General features: G+C 46.3%; 1 protein-coding gene across 1 annotated transcript in view; it reads right to left on the bottom strand.

The window, feature by feature from the left end:
- The window catches only part of Pgant2 (polypeptide N-acetylgalactosaminyltransferase 2), a 204843-nt gene that overhangs the window by 51271 nt on the left and 129933 nt on the right, over window positions 1-23639 (bottom strand). The window lies entirely within an intron of this gene.

Here is a 23639-nt window from a genome sequence, read left to right as displayed (position 1 = left end):
CGGCAAGACGCACTGACGCATCATCGATATAACGCACTATCGATTTCGAATCGCTACGGACTCTCGCGAGCTCTCTTCGTATCGCCGCGCGGCATTGTGTCATTGCGCCGACGGCTGCTTTGTACTGCCCGCAAATAGGTCACACAGCTCATCGAATTCCGCTCATCAGGTTCCCGGAGGAGGATGGAGAAGGGCAGAAGGGCTTTTCTCGCGCGTCCGTTCCCCGCCGTACCGCGACTCCAACTCCAAGGAGTCACGAGTGGATCTGGCCGCGGATGTTTTCGCGGACGTGGCTCCGGCACGTACGAGCCGCGAGCTTACGTGGGCAAACTTAAGATCGCCCTGTTCTCCGTGAGAAAGCGTAAACTCCGCGCGATCTGCGACGCCGCTGCAGCGTATCCATCGACCGATGCGATTACTTCGGTCAGGCAATTGTAACTTAACGATGAATCGAGAGACGTCGGTGGAATATTCAAGCGCGAGCTAACTGGACTGCTTCTTCCTCGCGCGCGCGCGCGCTTCCGACTGAAATATGTTGGCTTTTAGCAACAGGGGAATTTTTCCGTATCAAGCTACGACCAACACACGCAGCCATCCCACCCACTGGCACACTGGCGGTGAGAGCAATTCGCGATCGCAGCTGTGCTCCAAGACGGAGCCGCGAGAAACAAACGAAACAATGTGGAAGTTAATGGCGTACTTTGCTTCTGGAGGATCAGGCAGCGGAATATAAAGACGATAAACCGATCGCCAGTGAAACGTTGGCGTGAGCGCCCCAAGGCCTACGTAAAGAGCAAGTAGTGGCAGCAGCAGCTGGAGTAGTAGTAGTAGTAGTAGTAGTAGTAGTAGTAGTAGTAGTAGTAGTAGTAGTAGTAGTAGTAGTAGTAGTATTAGTAGTAGTAGTGATAAGTGCGTCTGCAGCAGCGGCAGCAGCCATTAATGCATCGCATTGTACGGCGAAGCGGGCGAGCTACCGTTAATTTTTCTCCGTCGGAAAGTCGGAAGTGCCCAACGCGACTGCGATCCGCAGAATGGCAGTATTTCCCGCAGGCACGGGTCGTTAACCCCGCGCGCGTCGATCTCATGCACGAAAACATCCTCGGTAACGTCACAGCGCGAAAGAAGGTGGCCGAAAACGAAGTGGAAACAAAACGAAACGAGAGTCGCGACAGCCGATGGTGGAGGAACCGCAGGAAGAGCGGCCGCGCGCGCGCGCGCGCGAGAGAGAGAGAGAGTGAGAGTGAGAGTGAGAGAGAGAGAGAGAGCGAGAGAGAGTGAGCGAGAATGCGCGGCGGGCGCAGCAACGCAAGCATGATGAAATATTAATTCACGGCTCACAGACCGAATTAAACCGGAAGCGCAGTCGGATGGTCAGCCTGCGGCAAGCTGTTGCATCCGGTTTCACGGCGTGGTGATGTCCACGTGACGCCAAAGGTCTCCCTCTGCCGCCCTCCCGTCCCTCCCGATCCCGCGTTGTCACGTAAAATTCGCGAGACACCCGCGCGATCGGTCGGCTGTGAGCGCGGAACTTGCGTAAATCAGTATATTCCTTTTTTTTTTGGTTTCAGTTCGCATAGCCGCGCGCCGTTCATTATGTGCTCTGTAGTAGCTTGTGCCGGACAGGATCGATTAATCGCGCGTATCGCCGATTCTCGACAGCAGCTTGGGAAGAGAAAAAAAATGAGGATATTTCTCAGTCGCGCGACCGGGATCGTTGGACGAGTACTCGCCTGATCTGCGAGAACGCATCTTACCTCAGCGGCGTTTAATTATGACATTACGGCGCGTCACGTCGGAATTGACAAATACGCGCCGGTGACACATCGACAATATTAACACCGCCAGTAATATCGGATTCCCGTTTCTCTCGTATCAGATTCCACTGAAGGCAATCTAATAGCCTCGAGTTACGGGTTTAATCGCCCATGCGACGTAATACTGTTGCATGAGTACACGCGAAAGACGTACAGAATTTAACACCTTCAATTTGAATGCTCACGTTCGACGATCAATGCGACGTCACCGCGGAATTATCATTGGCTCTCCGGAGCGAAATAATTATTCCGAGCGAAGTAATTTATGGTCTTTGTAAGTTACCCTATTGTCAACGTTCCTATGGCGTTCGGAGTGGAAAGGTTTCCCCGGAAGCTTTCAACTCCGACAAGCGGACAAACGAAAAAATCGATTCCGATCAGCACACGACTATTGAAGCCTCACGCAGTCGTTGAAAAAGACCGTTATTCTTCATTTTGTTGCGCACTGCTTGACGACAGGCTGATTTCAAGAGAGTCCACGATTATCGAGAAACGCACACGACATTGCTGTCGGAAATACTGTAACAGAAGATTCGCGTTTTTCGTTGAAAACGCGAGCGTTTTCGCGGTATATTCTCAAGAGGGTCGCAATGCCAAGTTTCCCGCTTGTTATAATTTGCGTAAAAAATAACACACACATACACACTTTAACCGCAGTTATACATAATCTCGGAATTATATTTTAACAATTAAATTAATTAAATTCAAAATTTTAATATATAGCACTCGTACGTGTAATATGTTTAATTAATTTATAAAAGATTTAATAAAAGGTAAAATAATGAAGCGACATTACTTCAGTGATTCTCATTACGCAATGCGAGAAAACGAGTAGACGCCGCAATTAATGTGCTCGTATGCACTCCGTGTGCACTACACTAGTTTATTTATATACGCGTATGTCATAGACTTTTTGTTATTGCGTTGTATCGCACGATTATATCAATCGCGAGTCGGGCGATCGATCATTTCGCGAAATGAAAAAAAATGCATCGCTGCGCGCGTCCCACCGAGGAGCTTTGCTTTATTGTTCTCCATATTCCCGGAACAAATTTTTCTTCCGTGGCTTTGCGCGTATAACTGTCAGCGTCGCGGGGATATTATTTCTTTTTTGCGCGACAAAAGCGGCGCACGTGACTCCCATAAAATTCATTGCATATGCGCCGATGCAATGATACGAGAAGCCGGAAATGTCTTCTGGCGAATACACAGCGGCTCGAACAATGGTCGCGAGCGGAGCGTTTGTCGCAACTCGCGGCGGAAGCACGGAAAAAGATATAGGAACGACTAATGAAAAAAAAAAATAAAAAAAAAAAACGAACGGAGAGGAGAGGAGGAAGAGAAATAGGTCAAATCGGCAGGATTCGCGGGTCGCTGCGGACACGCGGCTCCGAATAATGACCACTTTCAATTAATGTCATTCAACATCATCACGTTGCAGACTTATCTGCCATCGCAGTCGCATATAATTTAACGGCTCTGTGCTCCTCCGCATCTCGCCTCACCTCTATGAAACACAACGCCCATATATACTTGACATTCTTACTTCGAGTTTCAGGGAAGAAATTCTCCCCGAGGATCGGGAGAAGAATCTAAAAGTTCCTCTGAAGAACGCAACGCAAGAAGGGTTTCTCCCTCGCGCAAGTTAAAGAGGCCGAGTTTAAACTTTGCCAATTAGTATCCGATAATGCTATTTATACGCGAATTTGCCGCGAACTTTCGCGGGATCCGTTGATCGACTTACGTCGATTTCCTACGCGCTTGCTTTAACTTCAAAATTAAGTATACACTCATCAGCCAGGTAGCCAGCCTGGCTGCGCATTAATTTGTCATTGTCACCGACACTTTCTTAATCTTCTGTCCCGATGTAGTTCCACGAAGTTATGGTATCCCGGAACTGGTAAGTGATTAATGTCAATTTATCGCGAAAGGTCGTCGAATTTCACGGTCTTTTGTCAATTATCAGTCGCTCAAATTCGCGTTCGAAGAGAGCTCACGACGCGGAAGTCACGATGTATGGATCTCCTTGAATTCGCCTCGATCATCACTCCAGAGATTCTTCGAGGTTCCCTTCGCGCGCGTAAAAGTCTGAGTTCGATGCAATGTTCAAGCAATTATTATACGGGGAAATCGATATGTATGAAACTTTTACGCCGTTTTACGGAATAATTAAACCTCCATAATATTTAGTAGTTTATTAATATCACACATCGTTCGAACGAGTATTTTAATTATGTAAAATGTATGAATCGCTCCTTGCGATTCCCGCGAAAAATCTGAAAGTGGTGCATGACAACGTTATCAATGCGTCCTCCATCTCGCCCGCTAATTGCGTGCCGTCTCTTGTAACGTCAAGCGCGTGCAGATTTTATCCCGCGACGTTCGAAGAATTACCGTTTCCGGCGTGGTTTTGCGATAAACGAGGATGCACCGGATACATCGTTCCTCGTTATTGTTCTGCGTTATCCCGCGTGAGTCTAGACAACCGAAATCGAGCGGTGCAATATTGCCAAGCTACGTGATTTCGCGATTATTATCGGCGACGGTCGCATTATTAATGCGGTTATTGCCATCAGGCATGTACATGCCATAATGTGAACGAGTAACTCACGTATATAATTATTAGATCGTTTTGACATGAGTGGGCGCGTATGAATTAACGAAAAGGACCTCGCCCTATGCTCCACCACAAACGACAACGTGCGCACGAACGCGCAAAGCTGCAGGGTCATTGTTTATTTATAACTGTTTAAGCTAATGGTAATATGTAGATATGTAATATTCATATTTATTAATATCATAATCCAGAGATATCCTTTACTGCGCCAAAGCATCCGTACTGATGATTACGTAATCCCAACGTTTAATATTAATCATACGCAAAATGTTTTATACGCAAGGTGATATATTACAGCATTTTGTAGAAACGAACAAACCTGACCACCTTTCAACGATCATGTAACTACCAAAAGTGATTTGTACAATCTCCTGGTGATAATTACGTAAGAAAGCGTAAGCAGAGAGATGTAAGGGGGAGCGAATGAAGTTTTAGACAAGGAGGGTGCAATTGTAATGCGCACACGTGGGCGGTCCTGGTGGCACAATGCAAATGAGACGTACGTCTTGTTGCATATTTAATTGCTGCGTGTCGCTCTTTCATGCCGAGCCATCGTACGTCAAGTCACTCGCGGCATAATACGGCAATTTACCTCGTCTCTCTATTCACATCGAAAAGCCAAAGCGGTCATTATTCCTCGAAGTAATCTTTACAATCTATTGAGGATCAGCGAGAAAGTCGAGAGGTATTCTACGATACGTTTCTATGATCACTTCAACTTACACGTAACGAGTCAATTATTCACGGAACAGCTCGCGTCAAGTTTTCTTGTCCGACACACATTTTGCGCCAAGAAAATGTTTTAATCGATGTCGTCGTCTCCCTTGTGCGTTAATTCTCATGTGAGAGCTGTACGTGCGCTGTAACTTACTATTGTGCGCAATACAATGATAAGTTTGCAGTTTCTGTGCGGTGCATGCTCGAATTAATTAATGCAGCGGATTGTCATGTATTATTACGAGGAAAATGAAATTATTGAAATTTAAGGCTGCGTTTTACGAAGCCAATCGAAACATCCGATAATTATATAAATTATTAATACTTACCTAAACCGCAAGGAGCGATTCATACATTTTACATAATTAAAATACTCGTTCGAACGACGTGTGATATTAATAAACTACTAAACATTATGGAGGTTTAATTATTCCGTAAAACGGCGTAAAAGTTTCATACATATCGATTTCCCCGTATAATAATTGCTTGAACATTGCATCGAACTCAGACTTTTGCGCGCGCGAAGCCGTACAACAAATGGATACGGTAATAAAGTTACTTTCGTTTCGGAAAATTGAAAAAAACTTCTTGTATAATTCTGCCAACGACTCGACCACGTCTGTTTTCGCGCGGGAAAGATAGAATCGATAACAAATATCGCACGACGAGAAAAAGAAATCGCGGGGGAAGGGCAGGGGGGAGAAAGCTCGCCTCCTACGCGTCGTCTATGCAAAAATATAGACTACAAGAATTTGACAGCAACCGTTTCATCTTTCTCACATCCTGCCGTAATTTTGTGGAGGGCATGAAATTTTCTGCGATTTCCATCTCCAGAATCGACGGAGTGCGAAGAGGAGGACAGGAAGGGGGTGGCGAGGACCGGAAGGGAAAACGAGAATACACGCGGCAGGGAACACCAGGCCCGTCCGATATGTTTTCGCTGAGTTATGAGTAGATTTGCATATAGAAACTGTCCGTGGCGGCGAAACGGATTTGCCCGAAAGCAGACAAAGTGGGAGGGATGACACTTGGACACGACGTCGGTATTAAATTTGCGGCGTTGGCCGATCCGATCTCGGGATTAAATATTGTTAGGTGGATCAGGAAGACGTATTTCTGGCTGCTGGGCAAATGACATTAGTTCGGCAAGTTCCATGCTGAAGGGCGAAGAAGATTGCGCGGGACGAAACAATTCATTCTCACTGGCTTCTTTCGTTCTTGATTGAAATATGTAGCAGTTTGGTGAAGAGAGAAAGGAAGAAAGAAAGATAGAGAGGGAGAGAGAGAGAGAGAGAGAGAGAGAGAGAGGGGGGGGGAGGGACTTCAACGTCGTGACGATATTCTAAAACGGGCGAAGAATTGGCATAAAGAGGGTAGCAACGCGTAATTGAAACCAGCAAGTGACACGCGAAATCAGCCCGGCAAGCAAAGGCGCGCGTTTACGTAAAGAAATGATCGAAAACGAAAACGCGTCGACAGTACAGACATCTGCGTGTATATGATGAAGAAATAACTTTCACTTCGAGCGAGAATGCGTGTGAAGTTGGGGGGTAACATTGTATACTTGTGCGTACTTTGTGCGTGGCGACTGATTTTCTGCGTGCGTGTATTCGGTTTTTAGTCAATATTACGCGCGTTGTTCAGTCAAGAAGGGCGCATTAACGCGCGTTATGGTTACAAAGGGTTAATTTCGCAGCAAATTCGACCGGTCTGGCGAATCTAGTTAGCCGATGGCTCGCCTCGTCCTTCATGGAACGACCACTCTGTGTACGCAGGGCTCTTGCGGTTAATGGTCGGCTCGTCCCACGTCACCCGTGGCGGTTTCGGACGATTGCAGACGGGACCGCGGGCTTTCAGATAATTTAATGTTTCCGCAGCAATCCACTTAGCATCCTAACATAGACCCTCGACTTAAGTGAGTCTAAGGCACATAAACGTCATTCCTCCGCCACATCTCTGTATTTCGCCGTGAGGAGAATTTTCGCGCTTGAGAAGAAGCAGAGAAGGAACATATCCGTTCCTTTGAATTTTATTTCTTTTCTCACGAACCCTCTTCCTTTCCTCTTTGAGGTTTAAATACATGCAGATTTGTTTCGCCTATCCACTCTCGACCTTGCCGATGTGAACATAGAAAGTTTCTTCTCTCTCTCTCTCTCTCTCTCTCTCTCTCTCTCTCTCTCTCTCTGATGAAATTAGTCTAATAAGCGTTAACTCAATTTCATCGAAAGTGTTACCTCACCCAATATCGATGTCGCCGATGCATTTATTTACGATCGGTCTGTGTACTTCGTTAACTGTAAATTACAACTTTGTAAATACGATTGCACTCTCGTTAATCATATTATCATCATGTATCGGCGACGGTTAATCGTAATAGCGTGAACACACGGATTCGCGCGAAAGAATTCATTTAGATTTCAATAAAATCGCGAAAATCATGAAATATTGAATTACGCCAAGTTACGGCGTTTAAACCGCAGGGATTGTCCGACGATGTATGTAATATAATCCTTCGTTAATATTAAACTTGTTCGGCACGCGACGCCGCACGCAGCAGAAATTTATTTATAATTACCAACCGCACACGTTTATTTCCGATATATCGGATCGGGAACGTTGCGCAGCTTCTGTAATTGTATTCTTCATTAAAATTCAGAATAGGAGGCCACCGACCGTATTTACGCGTGTGTTACTCATATTTATTCTTCGCTAAAACGAACTAATAACAAATGTTTGTTTGCGAGTGGAAAATAAAAGGAATGTAGCAAAAATATTCACAGAATAATTCATCAACGCGATCGTTTGTTAAAATAATAAATTGATGCTGCCTAAATTTGTTTGCCTGCGTATTACTGTAACCGACAAAATTGGCTCTCTCTTCGCGATATTTTCCCTCTTTTCTTCATGTATTCAAAATATCAACGACATCGTCGATGTTACTACTAGAAAACGCGCGAGCGATGTGCGTGTAATAGTAAATTCTGACTTTACGTAAAAGAGAGAACATTTCTACCTGTGTAATCGTGCGGGTTTTCCATCTCGGAAAGACGCCGTAAGTTTACACAGAGTGCCTCAATTCTGGGCGTCTCGATTCACAATACATCCCCAATCGGGCTCGGGTACACGACGAATGAAGAGAGGGACACGAAAATCGAACGGAGACGAGAGGAACTCTCTGCTTGATCTTTCATCAATTCCTTTAATTAACCGGCAACAATAGCAGCTGCTTCGATCTTCTCTATAGACGTTCGGGTTCGATGTTCGAGGAGGACGTATCGCCGACGATGAAATTCGTCGTGTACAGAGGACTATTTGTTCACGAAGGATTTCGTTTATCTTTCATCTTATGTATGGAAGGGAGGGTAGGATAAAATAAAAATTTATAAATAATTTCTTTTATACAGGTTATTTCTTAAGCCAAAAATTGCTACTATAATGCAATTCATCATAATTTCTACGAAAGCGTTAAAGCGAAAAGGCTCCTTTTCCATCAATTTATGTAAGAAGGTACAAAAGAGTCTAGCTTTATCATATTTTTAGACATATATTACACAGCCAATTGACATTCACGCCCCTGACAATGTAATCCTTATCATACAAGACCTTTCTTTATTAATATTATAGCGCGATCAAGCGGTAAAAGAACAACGCGGCAAAAGTGAAATTGATTAATTCCACTACACCAGAATTTTTATGGAAACACGACGACAATTATCTTGACGTTACTTTAATCTTAAATAATTATTTATATTATTAATTAAATGGAACCCCTTCCAATTTAACCTTTCGCTCTTATCGGAGATATTTAAGGAGAACATAAGCGCACTACCGCGCTCCGGTAGCCACGGTGTGCGAGGCAAACCAACTGCGGCGCCCACGAAATTCCTTTCGAAACAAAACCCATTGTGCGCGAGACAAAGACGAAGAATCCAGCACGAGTACCGCGGCATTAGTGTCCCCGATACCAACTCGATGCCGGCGACTGCCGGCGAAAGGGTTGAGCAAACCGGTCCCGATAGATACCGGGAACAATGGTAAGAACCGAGGATGACTGTCGTTTCCACCCCCGAGGGCGGTCGCGCGGCGCTCGATCCTAGCTGCCGCCAGAAGGCTGAAGCGACCTCGACACTTAACGAAACGACGTTTCTTATCGATCTTCCTGTTCGCTCGGATGTGAACAACTACCGCGTTCGCATCGGGGAGAAACCGAGCATACAACTCGCCCCGCCGCCGTTTTCTTCCCTTTTTCGTTCTCCGTCTATCATTCCCCCCGCCTCCGCCGCCCCCCTCCCTCTCTTGCTTCGCCACCACCTTCGTGCGTCTCGTTTCTCGCTCTTTCCTCTCTTTTATCGGTCTTCCTTTTACACCGCACGAAAGTACATGTAATGCGATCGTGGAATCACGTTTGCTAACTCGTGGTCTGTAGACGCTCGAGAAACGACGCCTTTTTTCCGGCCGAAACCAGGTCAGCGGGAGATAACTCACAAAGTTCGGCGATTTTTTCACCCACCGTGGCAGCGGTAAAATGGACTTTTTCCGCGGAAATGGGAGACGGCGGTCTCGAACCAACCGTCTCGACTCCTTTTAATAAAGTTGGACATTTTTAATTAACGCTTTTTTTACGGCTTTGGATATTTCGAGTTAGCCGGCATCGTGGATGAAACATCGAAATTGCTAAAGTACGATGGCCGAGAGGAGGACGCACGAGAGGGGGGTGAAGTGGCTCATAAGAGTTCTCTCGCTTTTCGAAGTTTTGCGGGTACAAATGCGGCTACGCTCTCCAGTCATTTTTGCGCGGAGCTTGTTTGCCGGCGGAATTTCCGCGATAATTAACGAATATAAAACCGCGGTTGCCTCGGTGTCAACGTTAATGAAACAATAACAGGCGTGAATTATTATACCAGCGCGGGAAGAGCTTCTCGGCTCCTTATTTAATGCCGCTCTAAATTATGGCGTTAATCGTCGCTATATCGATCATACGAGGCTGAAATTCAGCAAAATGCGCACGTAGCGCATTGAACTTTATTTTTAATACCGACCGCGTGGATTCAGACAGAGTGTGCTACTCGTGTAATCCACGTGGTTGCAGTTGTGTCTAGCGTGACCTGTATGCTAAGCCCCACGTCTACAGAACCACATGCATCAAGCTGATATAGGAGACATTAATGCCACGTCGTACGAGCTACACGTGCCACCCTCGTTTCAAACCGCGCGCGCGCGCGAGACCGTCAAGCCGGATTCTTCATCTTTATCTCCGGCAGAATTCCATTTATCTCCGTTACCGTTGCAGTTTTGCGAAGTGCGCGCGGAATATTTCACGGCGGCGCTATCTCATTATCCGCGAATGCTCGCACGTGTAACAAGATGCTCATCGGCCGCGAAGGGCGCAGCTACCATATCAACTGTATCATTCTTGGAAATATCGCGAAACGGTCGGAAGGGGTTGTTTTGGAGGAGCTTACTTACTTGTAGCCATTACTGCCTCTCCTCGAAGCGTTAGCTCGGGTGGCTCAGAATGTACAGCGTCTTCAAGAGGTGTCCGTCAGAGGTGTGGAAACTTACGTCATCATTGAATGTCGTTACTGCGTTACGTTATCGTATGTGTTTAATGCTTGCATTAACGTGGCGTTTATATCACCCAAATATAAAGTATATTCACACAAAACATATCAGAAAATTAATTAAGATTTATTTATTTATTTACTTAATTATCAATTAAGATATATTTCCCGACGTCATTTCTTAAACAATCTGCAAAAGTCGTCGCGTGCGTGCGAATCGAGGTGAACGAGCACGAGGAGAAGTGTCGTGGAGAAATGTATCACGCGTAGGCGGAAAACACGCGAGATACAATACGCATCAGTGACTTATAACAAGAAAGGAGTCGATACTAGAGACGGGAAGGTGCGAGAAGCTCGAAACGAGAGAAGAGCTTTCCCGTGTCCTCGGCAGTCCTCTCTAATGTAAATTTACTGTCGGTCCGTTACTCTTAGCAGTTTCTTTCTTGCGGAATGCATCGCGCGCCGTTTCTATTGCGCTCTTTAATTCGGCGCGCCGAGTCTCGAAGGGTGAGCGTATTTATGAGGTCAAGAGAAGATCGAAGATCAGACCAGCCGTGGTTACCGGAGAACGTATAGGTTCTTTGTTCTTCCTTTTTTTCAATCGCGAGAGAAAAGAAACTCTCTCGCGGCTGTCGCTTATCATCGAAATCCCGATGGAATCGTGCTTCCGTTGTTGAGGAATACGCAGGCTGAATCGAAATACGGTTCAAGTCTCGTGTGTGTACGTGTAGACGTTATTGATACAGCAGATTTCATACATATAGATGAAGTGTCGAGAAAAATCAACAAGATGCGAACTTACGAATATATTTATATAAATATAGTAAATCGGAAGATATTGCTCAAAGTACGATTTTTCGTGGCTCGATATGACTGTTTGGCAAACGGCGAGTTACAATCGAGTGTGAAAATTTGGCTTTCTGGCGAGATTCTCCTCGTGAATTATTTCACGAAAACCTTGTCACTCGAATCCAACTTGATTTTACTCTCAAACTATCCATAAATTCCGATAAATGATACTCCGGGGAGAGACAGACGTCGCAAAAGCGGTTTACACCGCAATTGCTTCGACTGACGTCTCGTAATTCTCCAACTACCCGGCCAGACTGACATCTTATTAAAACGCTTTCGATTGAACGCTCTCGTCACTGAAAGGATCGTTAGACGATAAATTTGTACGCCACGGATTACGTACGGCGGGCAAGCGATGCGCCCGGTTGGAAATTGATTTTTACTCGGGGCGAACGTGACGCGTTATTTCTAGCGTGTTCACGCGTGGACCGATAACGGTGTAATTTATCAACGAATGGTAGAGAGTCGTCAAACGATCGACATACGTTATACTCGATAGCCACGACGCGACAGCGGCGAGCGCGTCATGCGTCGGTAACTTTTATGGCGGTACACAGTCTGCCGATTCAAGGGACGAGAATTCATAAAAATCGAACGATTCTATAAAAATGTTATGCTTATAGGATAGCCTACTTTCGGCGGAACGGACCATGCTCTCTCGAGTTTACGGCTTGCCCGAGAGCGTGAGAGCTTGAAACTCTGTCGCCATTACTCCGCGCCGCACTTTTAATGCAGCTCCGCGAGTACGTTTCCTATCATTTACAGCGACACGCGCGGTCTCGAAGCCCGGCGCTGCGTCAAAGAGAGAACCAAGTTTCATTCAATCAATCGCGTGAACAACATATTTAATCAAAACAGACGAAAATTCCCGGCGAGATTACATTCGGCCTTCTCTTTTCCGCTTCTCAACGTTTGCCGACGCGGCCGATTGATAAAAGTGACACGCCGGCGCGATATGAGCATAAGAAACGTGCCAACACACTTAAGCTCGTGATAACTGTCGTCGCAAAAAATTAAGAAAACTTTTCGTCGAAAAAAACTTTCCTCCGCTGCTCGGGCAAAAGTATGAGCGTGCAATTTTATCCGGCAGCTGCGACGCGTACAAATTTCGTAAATCGTTTCTTCGCCGTGCGATCGCGGCGGCGGCGGCGGCGTCGCGAAACCGGGGCGCGCGAACGGGGCAGAAAAATCTCCCTCGTTTAACCGTAGCGCCGCAGCCTCGCGCAATTTACGCATGATCGCGACGTGCGCTGCGTTCGTATTGTTTTTTTTTCACGACCGCCGCCACCGCCGCCGCCGCCGCGCGGTCGGTGTGAACGAGATCGGCGGGGCGGAACTTCGACGAATCTCGCGTGCTCGCGAGGAGTCACGCGCGAGCCGCACATCTCGGCGAACAGGGAAAGGGTGGGTGACGCCGCGCAGGAAAATGCGACGAGGCGAAGATTAAGAGCACCTGCGGGACGAATGAAACGGGAGAAAAAGGAGAGCGGGGCTTGCGGGGAGCGAGGAGGACGCCTCGTCGCGCGTCTCGCTTACATAATATTTCTCGTCGACGACTTTGCGTTCGGTTAAGAGAGCGCCGGTTCTCTCTCGACCCCACTCGAAGTAGACGCGACGGGTGGACTCATCGCGAGAGAATAACGAAGTGGTGGATTTTCAAGCGCGTCTTCCCGCACATTTGTCTCCGACGCATTCTTAACGAAGCATCGTCTCGTAGCTGGCGATTCATCCGCGTGATGCATCACGCGTGTGATTTGCCCACACGCGCTCACGACGAATCACGAGGACTGTTAGCAGCTCTTCGCGCGAACACGCGGATTCTTTTTGCCAGTCGGAGAGTGATGCGACTGTGTCCGCTGAGAAAAGTATGAAATACTTGCTGCGTTATGAAACCAATACGCTTACGAGTATTGGTTCGTTGGTTCGAGGTTTGCGCGCAGGGAAGTTACTGCCGCTACAAAATTGTACGTTCTTTTATTAAACGGAAAGACTTGACGACCCCTTATTTTTTTATTCCGCTTCGCCCACTCTCTGTCGGTGTATTTCTTCTCACCACCCATGTGAACGGCTCAGGATTAAACTTATCCCTTGAGTGACTTTGCATGGGTCGGTGCGGAGATTGCTCTCATTTCCCGCTCGGCACGGGAGTATTTTTACATCCCGACGCCGAGTTCCTTTAATTCCAGATCGAGATTGAATTAATCGAACGGTGGGATTGCCGGGAGTAATAGCTGCGCTGCCATGGGGTTCGTAAAGCCCACATCATCGACTTGATTCGGAATTCGCAAACCAACGGAGGATTTTCACGACGACGGTGCTTCCAGCGAATAGGATTCCCGAACGAAGGACGATGCTCTTTATTGAGGTGGAACAGGAAAATGCGAGATTAACGAGGAGCTTTATGAAGCACCCCTCGTGGTCAAGAAGAGCTCTACTTTTTCAATCGGAACAGCAACGTGTACATAGCGCAATCAAGTGTTTTTAATTGACTGCGTAATTAATTAATAATTATGTGTGAAAGGCAGTATAATGGGCTACGACTAGATTAATGACGGAGCGTGGAAGTACATAGTTGCAATGAGGAATTTAATTTGCCGTTACCCGAGGATTAATAACCGAGCGCAGCAGCATTGGCTAACTATATTTCCGAGTAAATTACAAGAGTAATCTATGTCGGTAATTTCCAGCTTGGGAAGGCGCATTATTAAGATGCGCGTACGCGCAGGTCAGCTGACAAAAAGTACACAATAAGCGCAAGCAGAAAAGATTCTCAGGAGAGCGTTGCGTATGTGCGGGCAAGAAACCTCGCGCTGCTCCTTAATTGAAAGGAAGGCAGCTTAAAAAGAAAAAGAGAAAAAATGGCTTGAGACCTCGATAAAAAGTGTCGCGAGCTAAAACGTTAATAAATAATCGATATGAAAGAACGAGAAGAGAATGTGCCGATGAAAATGTGATCATTTCTCCGTAGTGTAAACGCTTTTTACGCTCCGTCGCGAGTGTTGCGAAAGGTTCCGCAGGTTCCACAGCTTTTAATCGAGATTCATCAGAATGAGGTCGAGCCGATACTGTCGTGGAGTGGATAATGGTACACTTTTCGGCGGAAACAATTTTTTCCGTGAAATTTTCACGAGACACTCGCGCGCGTGAGTTCTGCGCGCATTCCGCGAAAAATGATCTCTGTGCAGCAACGCTCGGGAATCGGGCGTAAGGGTATCGCAGCAGATAGCGTGTACGCGACTATAACGCTTTTTTTTCAATTTACAATTTCATCCCCTCAGTTTTACGATGGCATAAAGCGTTCATAAATTCTGCGGGAGCGTATCCATCGCCCGCTATGGCCACTGGCACGATTTTTCGTTCGCGATAAACAACTTCGGTATGAAACACCGGGGGAGGTAATTAATGACAGGATACGCCGTAAGCCGCAGAACCGTCGATCTAATTTTAACTTGTCACGGTCGCGCTATCGCATGGCACAATTTGTCGCGAAAGTTGTAAAAATACGGGACACGGAGATATATTTTCAACAAAACCAAAAAAAAAAAAGAGAGAAGAGAAAAATATCTACAGTTGAGAAAGTTCGTTTTTACGTGAGAAACATTTTACGATGTATTTCTATATCGTTATTCTTCACGTAAACTAGAGAACTTCCCACCTTTCATCAGCAAGAAACGAGGGAAAAGACTAAATTGCACGGTGATGTAAAAAAGGAACGGGAACGGCGAAAATGACTATTCCTCGTATTTTCGTTTGAAGCAGCCTGAAATTAGCCCGGGGGATATTTGACGATTTCGCGGAAACGACGAAAAATAGGGAAAAAACGCCAATATCGGCTGCGTGACGGCGAACCCGTGCGGGTAACCATCGGATGATTCGGGCACTCATGCCTGCGGGAATGCCTGCCATTAGCGATTACGATAATGGCATAGAATAAGGGGATTTCGTGAGGAATTAGCATTCTGCGCCGGCCAAGATTGCCGACCGGTCTAGACGCAAAATGACACCCTGGATTTACCGCAAAGACCACACCGATTGACTCCGACGCTTTCCTTCAAGCGAAGATCAATTTCCGACCAATTCATAACGGAAATTATGCATCACAGATATTATGTAAAGTCGTTCGCGAGGTTACCGGGGGGAGGGCTTGGTCGCGACGTACCTTAGATCGTCGTAGCGTGAATACATTTTTAAAGGAAATTCGCTCCTTCAAGTGCGAAGTACGTACGGTTCGGTGGGTATTTTACTTGGAAATATTACCGTCGGAAGTGTCGTAAAAATTTCTCGACCGCAGGAAGTATATACAAATGAAGACTGCAGTTATGGAATATTCCAAGACTCACCACTCCGGACCACCTGTGATTCGCGATAAAGTAACTTCGAGGTAGATTCTAGTTCTCTCAACACAACAAGTGAAAAATTCAAGCAATGAAAATTGCATTCGTAAATTCACGCGTCCGCCCGTACATCTTTGAGTATTTTCTCCCTCTTATATCAGGAATAAGCTGTGAAACAAAAGTTCATCGCAAACTATAGATATGTCGAGGGGAGGGGGACGAGTTTCTTTCAATCCTTCAACCATTTCACAGGGACGTATCACGCCGAATCACTTCACTCCACGTGGAATCTGCCCATTTCGTGACAGAATTAAGTGTAATCTCTCGCGTGGAAAGACTCTCACGAAGACTGATGCCGACCACCCATGGAGATTAGCATGGATTTATACATGTACTGCATACGTAATCCCATGAACGGCGTTCACGGCGAACCGGTCGGTCTGTACGTAACGCATCTGTCGCGGCAGATCGGACGCGATTAATTAATTTCCGATAACGATTAAGTGCCTGCGTCGCGGCAAGGTGCGCCGAAGTATTAGTCAATGTTAAACGGGCAATTACTTATTTAAACTGACATTATGCCGGGCCGATAGCGGCGTCCCGTTTGTTGTCGGCCCTTGACTAAGCGCCATGCGCGCACGTAGATACGTACGCGCATTTTCCGGGCTATAAGACCGGCTATAGGACGATTCATTCCGGCGAAATTGAATCGCCGCGGCGCTAATTTCCGCAAGAGTTACATTCTCGCCGAGAAGTACGGCGGAACGAGAGTTTCGAGGGCCGTTACAGCTGAAAATTGCGCACACGCCTTGGCTTTCGCGCGCGCGCGCACCCTGTCAAAAGTTCGCGCGGATTTCATTCCAAGCCGCTGGCGGAATTCGCGGCGCGACGCGGACGGACGGCGACTGACCCGCGGGATTAAAATTCAAATGATCTTCGAGTCGACCCCGAGAAAGCTTCTCCCCGACAAGCGCTCCAAACGAACGTTGATTATTCCGAGACTCTCCGAGTCGCATCATCGTCGCTGTGCTCCGTCGTTAAGCGGAGAAACGTGTGTAAAGTGTAATTCTTCTTCGTGCACGGGATGGATCCAGCGCTTCAGATGTTTCCCATCTCGCAATAACAATAGAGCGGAGCGCGCCCGGTGAAATGTCTCGCGAATGATCAAACACACTCGCTAACGAGTTTTGCGTCGTCCCGTTTCATTAGACATCGCCGTGCGCGCCTTTTCTCTATTCAAACATGAGTAGACGATTCTCCTACTGCGCGGAATGGCTCAACTTAATTAAAGTAATCGTCGCTGGCTAAACAACCGACGTTCCAACGCTATAACGAAACGACTGCTCATGAGTACGTCGAAACGAACAAAGGTAAATCGCGCTTATTTACACGGGAATACGTCTGAGCACGTGATGGTAGTCAAAGAGATCCGAGGATCGTAGCGAGTCTGTAGTGTACACTACACGCGTACGCGACGCTGCTGATTATCGTCGGGATAATTCCAACGACGAATCACCGGGAGATTTTGCTATCGACAAAAGACTATTGACTAGACAGGGCTATTATAAAACGGACACACGCGTCGAACGCCCGGTAACTTTCTCAGATCAAAGTGCAGCGGGCCCCACCGGCAGGAGGGGGAGGGGGATCGTTGAATATCGAGGTCCTTTGAGGCCTCGTCTTGATTGGCTTTCAATTCGACGTCTCGGCGTGTTACGATATCTCCTAGTTGCAGCTTTCAAACGAGCATCTCCATTAAGCCGGCGTCCACGTTCACCTACGAATCCGCTCGCGATCGCGATCGATAGACAGACGTCGAGCGTCCCTGTATACACGGCGGAGGCCGTCGCCGCCGCCGCCGATTGCTCGAAACTCAGAATTGGGACAGCGTACCGGTATCTGGCAACGGGCAAGCCGCACACTCACGTGCACAAGCCCTGGCTGGACCAGGGAGCTGTTCGCATCGGTGCATTCGGCGCGCTGTACTGCAAGGAACCGCTGCGAGGTGCGCAGCATCGCGCGCGCTATACAGAGTGTCCCGGGAGGAGAGCTCGATCGCTTTGTGAGGCGACGGTATCAGCAATCAGCTGAGGAGTTAGCAGGATGTGTCGCAGGACGAGCCGCGAGTGCGTTGCGCTCGAAGACGAGCGAGTTCTTCTTCTTCGCCAACTTGTCGTAAATATCGTAAATAACACTCGATCTCGATCGGCTTTACCTTCGTCCCTCGCAGATTTGTGGATACGAAGCAGGATCATCTCGAGGTTCACACCGAATTTCGGAGACACGCGCATAGACGGAAAATCCGTACTCGCGGCGCGAGGTATCACGGCGGATGGAGACCCTTGTTGCCGGGACACGCTGTATGTAACGTGCAGCGAGGAGGCAATTGGTCGGCAGATCCCCCAGGTGTAGCCGACTGTGTATCAGCGAGTTGATCGTACGTATGGACGTGCATACACGGGCGCAGCCCGACGCCATTACACCGGTGTGCGGACTCTGTCATTCGCAAGGTGATACCTCACGTCACGGCCGGCCTTGTCGGCGCCTCGTGAGATCGAGAGCAATGCGCGCGATATCCCGAGGTGTCGAGATACCGTAATGCGGAAGTCCGAGATTATTCCGACGCCGCTTGCCCAATGCCCCGTGTCCGTCAGATAAGAGTGGCGAATCGCTCCGCGATTTTTTCCGCAAACGAAGCGTTTTCCGGGTAAGATCGCGATACGACAGAGTTCGTCGAAGTCGTCGAAGGCGAGCTCGGGAAGCTCCGCGGACCAAAATTCTATGATAACACGGACCGGCGGAATCTAATGCAATGCTAATGAAACTGTGCGCGCGCGCGCGTCTCTCTCTCTCTCTCTCTCTCTCTCTCTCTCTCTCTGTCTCCCCCTCTCTTCGTCTCGTTTTTTCTCTCTCTTCATCTCTCTTGAAATCAGATTTGAATCCAATATACGAGATTCTTCAACGACGTAGTGTCGGACGGTAATTTAAAGCGTACTCGGGCGATTTAAATTTTAACCCAGATCGAGAGACTGATTAATTCTGGAAGCGAAAGTATCTCCTATCTCCGATAACCGCAGGCTTATCGGAAACGGTGTCGCACCGCAAACTATGGACAGCCGCAGTCGTTAATCAGAAAATAATTAGGCGCAGCACAATATTTCCTGCGTCCTTAATTAGAGGGAATGCTCAATTATGGAACAGCGGGAGGAACATGAAAAATCGCCGAGATGATGGAGCAGCTTTTCTCTTTCTCCTCTCTCTTTTCCCTTTTTTCTCTCTCTCCCTCTCTCTCTCTCTCTCTCTCTCTCCCTCTCTCTACTCCCTTTCTTTTTCCATCTCTATATATCTATCTATTCGTCTATTGCTCTTTCTCTCGATCTCTTTTCCCCTCTTGCTTTCGCTCCAATGCACTTTTGGGAGTTGCAATCGGCTAGTTGAGATCTGGCGAAGACGTGCGAGCAGATGAGTAGAAACCGACGGAAGCAGACTCGAGATGCGAGCTGCTAACTGCCTTCGAGGTAGTTAAGAACAGAGACGAACCTGGAGATTCGTAACTTTCGATCAGATTCGAAGTTGTCGACACTTGGCCCGGCCATGGGCGGACGGGTGTTTGCCAGAAGGCGTGCGCGTGTGTGTGCGCGCGCGCGCGCGCCATATCCAGCCATGTTGTCCAGACCGCTAATCGACCAGAACGAGAGTGCAAACGGACGATAGATCGTCGATAATCGGCTTGGTCGAGGACGATAGGCTATTTTAATAGATGCGTCGAAGCTGCAATCGAAATTGCGCGATTACGGGACCCTATTTATCATCGAAGCGTGAAGTGTACGCTGGAAATCATATCAAATGCGTGTATTGTATCGAGCTCTCGTTATCGATGCCGAATTTTATCGGGTTGATACCTTGACACTATATAACGTAATATATAACGCATACGAATAGTGAATCTTTGCACGGTGATTGGATGACAAATAGTCGTAATTAATGACGTTTATCTTTTGCAGGAAATTTTCAATCCGTCGTTTCGATCCGATGTAAATTGCGCGTATCTCAAAAATCCGACTGATACCACAGAGGACCCATTTCCTAACTCCCACCTCTTAGCGGAAATTTGCAAGACGAGCTCTATTGAATTATCGCCCCGTCATGAATTCTTCGACGTTTCCCGAATAACGGTGGAATTTGCTGCGACGTGGCGCTTCGAAGATCGGCTCGGACTTCAATCAACGCGACACGGCAGAAGGATCAGTTGTCACGTTTGCGAAAGTAACGGAAAACAGTTCCTTCGGAGAATCGAGCACAAACGAGACAAATTGATAAATAGAGAAATTTCATCACCATCACCGCGAAACAAATGTGAAACTTAAAAAACGGTGTGAATTACAAAAAGTGAACGGATGGTTCGATCACGTACCGTCTGTAGTGGAATGAAAATTAAAATTTGACGATTAAAATTTGTGGTACAACCAAGGAAAAAGTGATTCTTAAAATAAAACAAAATAATTCAACAACTTTTCCTCGTCTGATGCTCCATTTTCGAAAAAAATGAATTTCGAGAGAAATGAAAATCTGTCGAATATATTTGATTAAAATTCGAATTCGAATTTCGCTAAACGTTGCTATTGTAATTTCCTTTAATCTCGGTACAATGTTATAGCTTGTTTATTATGAGGATTAATTATCTTTTAAGATAATAAAATAAACAAAGTTACTATTTTTAGTCATTTATTCTTTGGTTCAATTACACATATTGAAAATATTGGCCGGTTTGCCGTATATAAAATTGTGTTTTGCAAATTAATGTATCACAAACTGCTTCGAGCATATTTTGTCTTTTTAACTCTTCAAATACCAAAACAGTTTTTTCTTTTGATTTTTCTGAATATGTGATAGTTTTAGAATAAATAATTGATTTCGCATAACTCCACAAGTAAAATTCACGAAATGTCAAGTCTGTTGAACGTGGAAACCAAAGTTATAATTCCACCGCGGCTAATCCAAGATTCGTATTTCTCGTTTAAAAAATGATGTACTTTTCTAATAGAGTGGGATGCAGCCTGAAGGAAATCATAACAGACGCCTGTAGCAAAATAAAATTCGTCGAATTTCAGTCAAGTGTACGTATACTCGACAGATTCTCAAACTCACTACCCTCGGAAATGGAGCTTCAATCGGAAAGAAAGTTATTGAATCACTTCGAACAATTTTGAGATACGTAGAATTGCACGAATTCTGACCCATCTTGTATAAATCTTGTTTCAATTTCCATTCCCTCTCGTGAGAAGTGTCAGACCGGAAAATGCATTATAAACCTCCTCAGCCGAATTCTAAAGACGCATTCCTTACGCGAGTGCAGTATAATTGAAATTTATAATATGAAATATCCAGGTGCGTAAAGTTGCTCGTAAAATTTCAGACGCTCAACCGGTTGAACGTCTGTCTCGAAATTCGCCCTTCGTGCCGCGCGAATCGTCCCCCCATAAAATCTCCCGCGAGGTTTCGCTCGACAGAGCATTCGGTCGCCTCGGTAGAGCCGGCAAGACGTTAAACTTCCACGGCAGTACTTTATCGCGTCATCGATAAATTCTAAACATCCACGTAAAAGAATTCGGAAGTTGCACGCGCCAACAAGCCCTTCGACCTACGAGCCCGCGAGCCCGCGAGCCCGCGCGAGGGAGCGAAACTTCGCAACTAGTTTTTCGCGAGTTCGAGGGTGGCGCGTCGGGACGAAAGTTGCGAAGAGCATCGGCATTCCCGAGAAGCGCGAATCCCTCTCCTCGCCTCCGAATTGCTTCCGAATGTCTGCCATTTCTCGTACTTCTCTGCCGTTTCACGAGCAGGCGCCGTCGTTACTGCTTAACGAGAATTAACGGCTGCCCGTTTTATCGATCCCGTTGCGTTACAAGGCGCGGTAAATACGCTTTCCATAGCCGGCGCTCAATTAACGCTAATGCGTGGTTAAATACGCGTCGTCTTCGCAACACGTCGTCTTAACGCCCGCATTCTGCGCGGTCTTGTCTCCCTCCAGACATTCGTGCCACTTCAGACGAGATTAACATTTGCGGATCTGCCGTCGGCGAATTCTATTGACATCGGCTATGTATCATCGTGCTTCCCTCCTCCGAGATGAAACAAAGAAACAAACCAATTATAGCTATTAATCGCAATGTGAAGAAGGATTATAATAATCGCTGGCGATATCTCACATTTCACGTCGATTGCTAAGAAGATTAGCGAAAAGAACCGTTTTTCTCCGAAACGATATCTCCGGTTAAAGTCCGTTCGTCCGAGTGCAAGCAAATCTATTCAATGCCAATTTCAGCGATCTAATTCCGTGAATCGTATTGAATAAACCACTCCAGTTTTAAACGTGCAAGTCGAGTGGCACTTGATGATGAATGGGTGCTCAGAAATGGCCAACTAAGACGAGAGAATGACGAGAAGTGGTAGAGAAACTGATAGAGAATTATAAAGGACGCATCCTTCACTGCCACTCGTATCAGTTATCGAACTTGCAGCAGAGACATTTCACCTGCATTTTCCTCGCTTTATACGACATTACTCTGATCGGAGCACAAAATACACCGACGTTGACACTGTAGCTGATCATTTTACACGTTAAACTTCTATCCGATGAGAGGTGGGGGGGGGGGGGAAATGCCTATTTTATGTATTCTCGCGCTATTATTTAAATCTTACTCGCATGTCCCGATGAATATGCAATTTCCCTAATGTAAACGCAATTTATATTTTATCCGGATAGAAGATATCTCGCACATACACACACTTACGCGATGTACACGTACATTGTAAAATTAATTATAAGCTTCGAACAGGATTGAAATTGCATAGATAATTAAAGAGATCTGCATACTTCATAATTTTTTTTCCCGTTGCCTTTAATGCGCTCCGGTTTTTCGAGTAACGAAGTAGAATCGGTTTAGCGGAAGGGAATGGAGCGAGACGGTGAAATATGACCCGATTGGGAACGTTCGTTCTCTCGAAAATGAACATCCGCGATCGCCCGGCCGATGCAAAAATATTCATGAATTAACAGATTAATTATGCGCTTTAATGTCGTCGTTGCAATCTGAGCGACGGCTTAATACATTCGCGATAAGCAAGGCCGAGGAGCGGAAAGTCGTCGATCAATAAAACGCTCGTAAGGGGATTCGATATTTTATCTCTTCTAGCAGCCACACACACACACACACATACACACAGTCTACGATAAATTACCGTGATGAGATTGTTACGTCCGGGCACTTTATTCCGCGACGCTGTAACGAGTGGCCCAGCACATTCTTGGTCTTCTTAAAATAACGTGAGCTCGATGAAGTATTTGAAATTTTACGCTCGATGCTCCAACGTGACGAATTTTGATGCCGTGATGTTCATCGCGCTATCGATCAGCTTCTAATTAACTGAACAATTTTTTTATCGCGTGTGCGATAAAGCGATTGGCAGGAAAATCAAACGATTATCAAAGGAACAGCTAAAAATACTCGAATATTTAGTAGAATCATACAGGGGGAAGTGGAGGTGAAAAATCATTGAAATATCAATGACAAAATAAATCTGCGATATTCAACTAACGTTGAATAATACAGACGAAAATTCAATTACTCTCTCGTGTCGTAGCTCGCGCAAAAATCAGTTTGTAGAAACGCACGATCGCGTGTTCATCAAAGTGATGAACGTTGAATTTGATCAAGGAATCCGTAAGAATTAATATTTTCGTAAT

Source organism: Harpegnathos saltator, unplaced genomic scaffold, assembly GCF_003227715.2.
Source record: "Harpegnathos saltator strain DR-91 unplaced genomic scaffold, Hsal_v8.6 scaffold694, whole genome shotgun sequence".
NCBI classification, from domain to species: domain Eukaryota; kingdom Metazoa; phylum Arthropoda; class Insecta; order Hymenoptera; family Formicidae; genus Harpegnathos; species Harpegnathos saltator.
The sequence above is the reverse complement of the archived record's forward strand: the minus strand, read 5'-3'. Positions and strand labels throughout refer to the sequence as shown.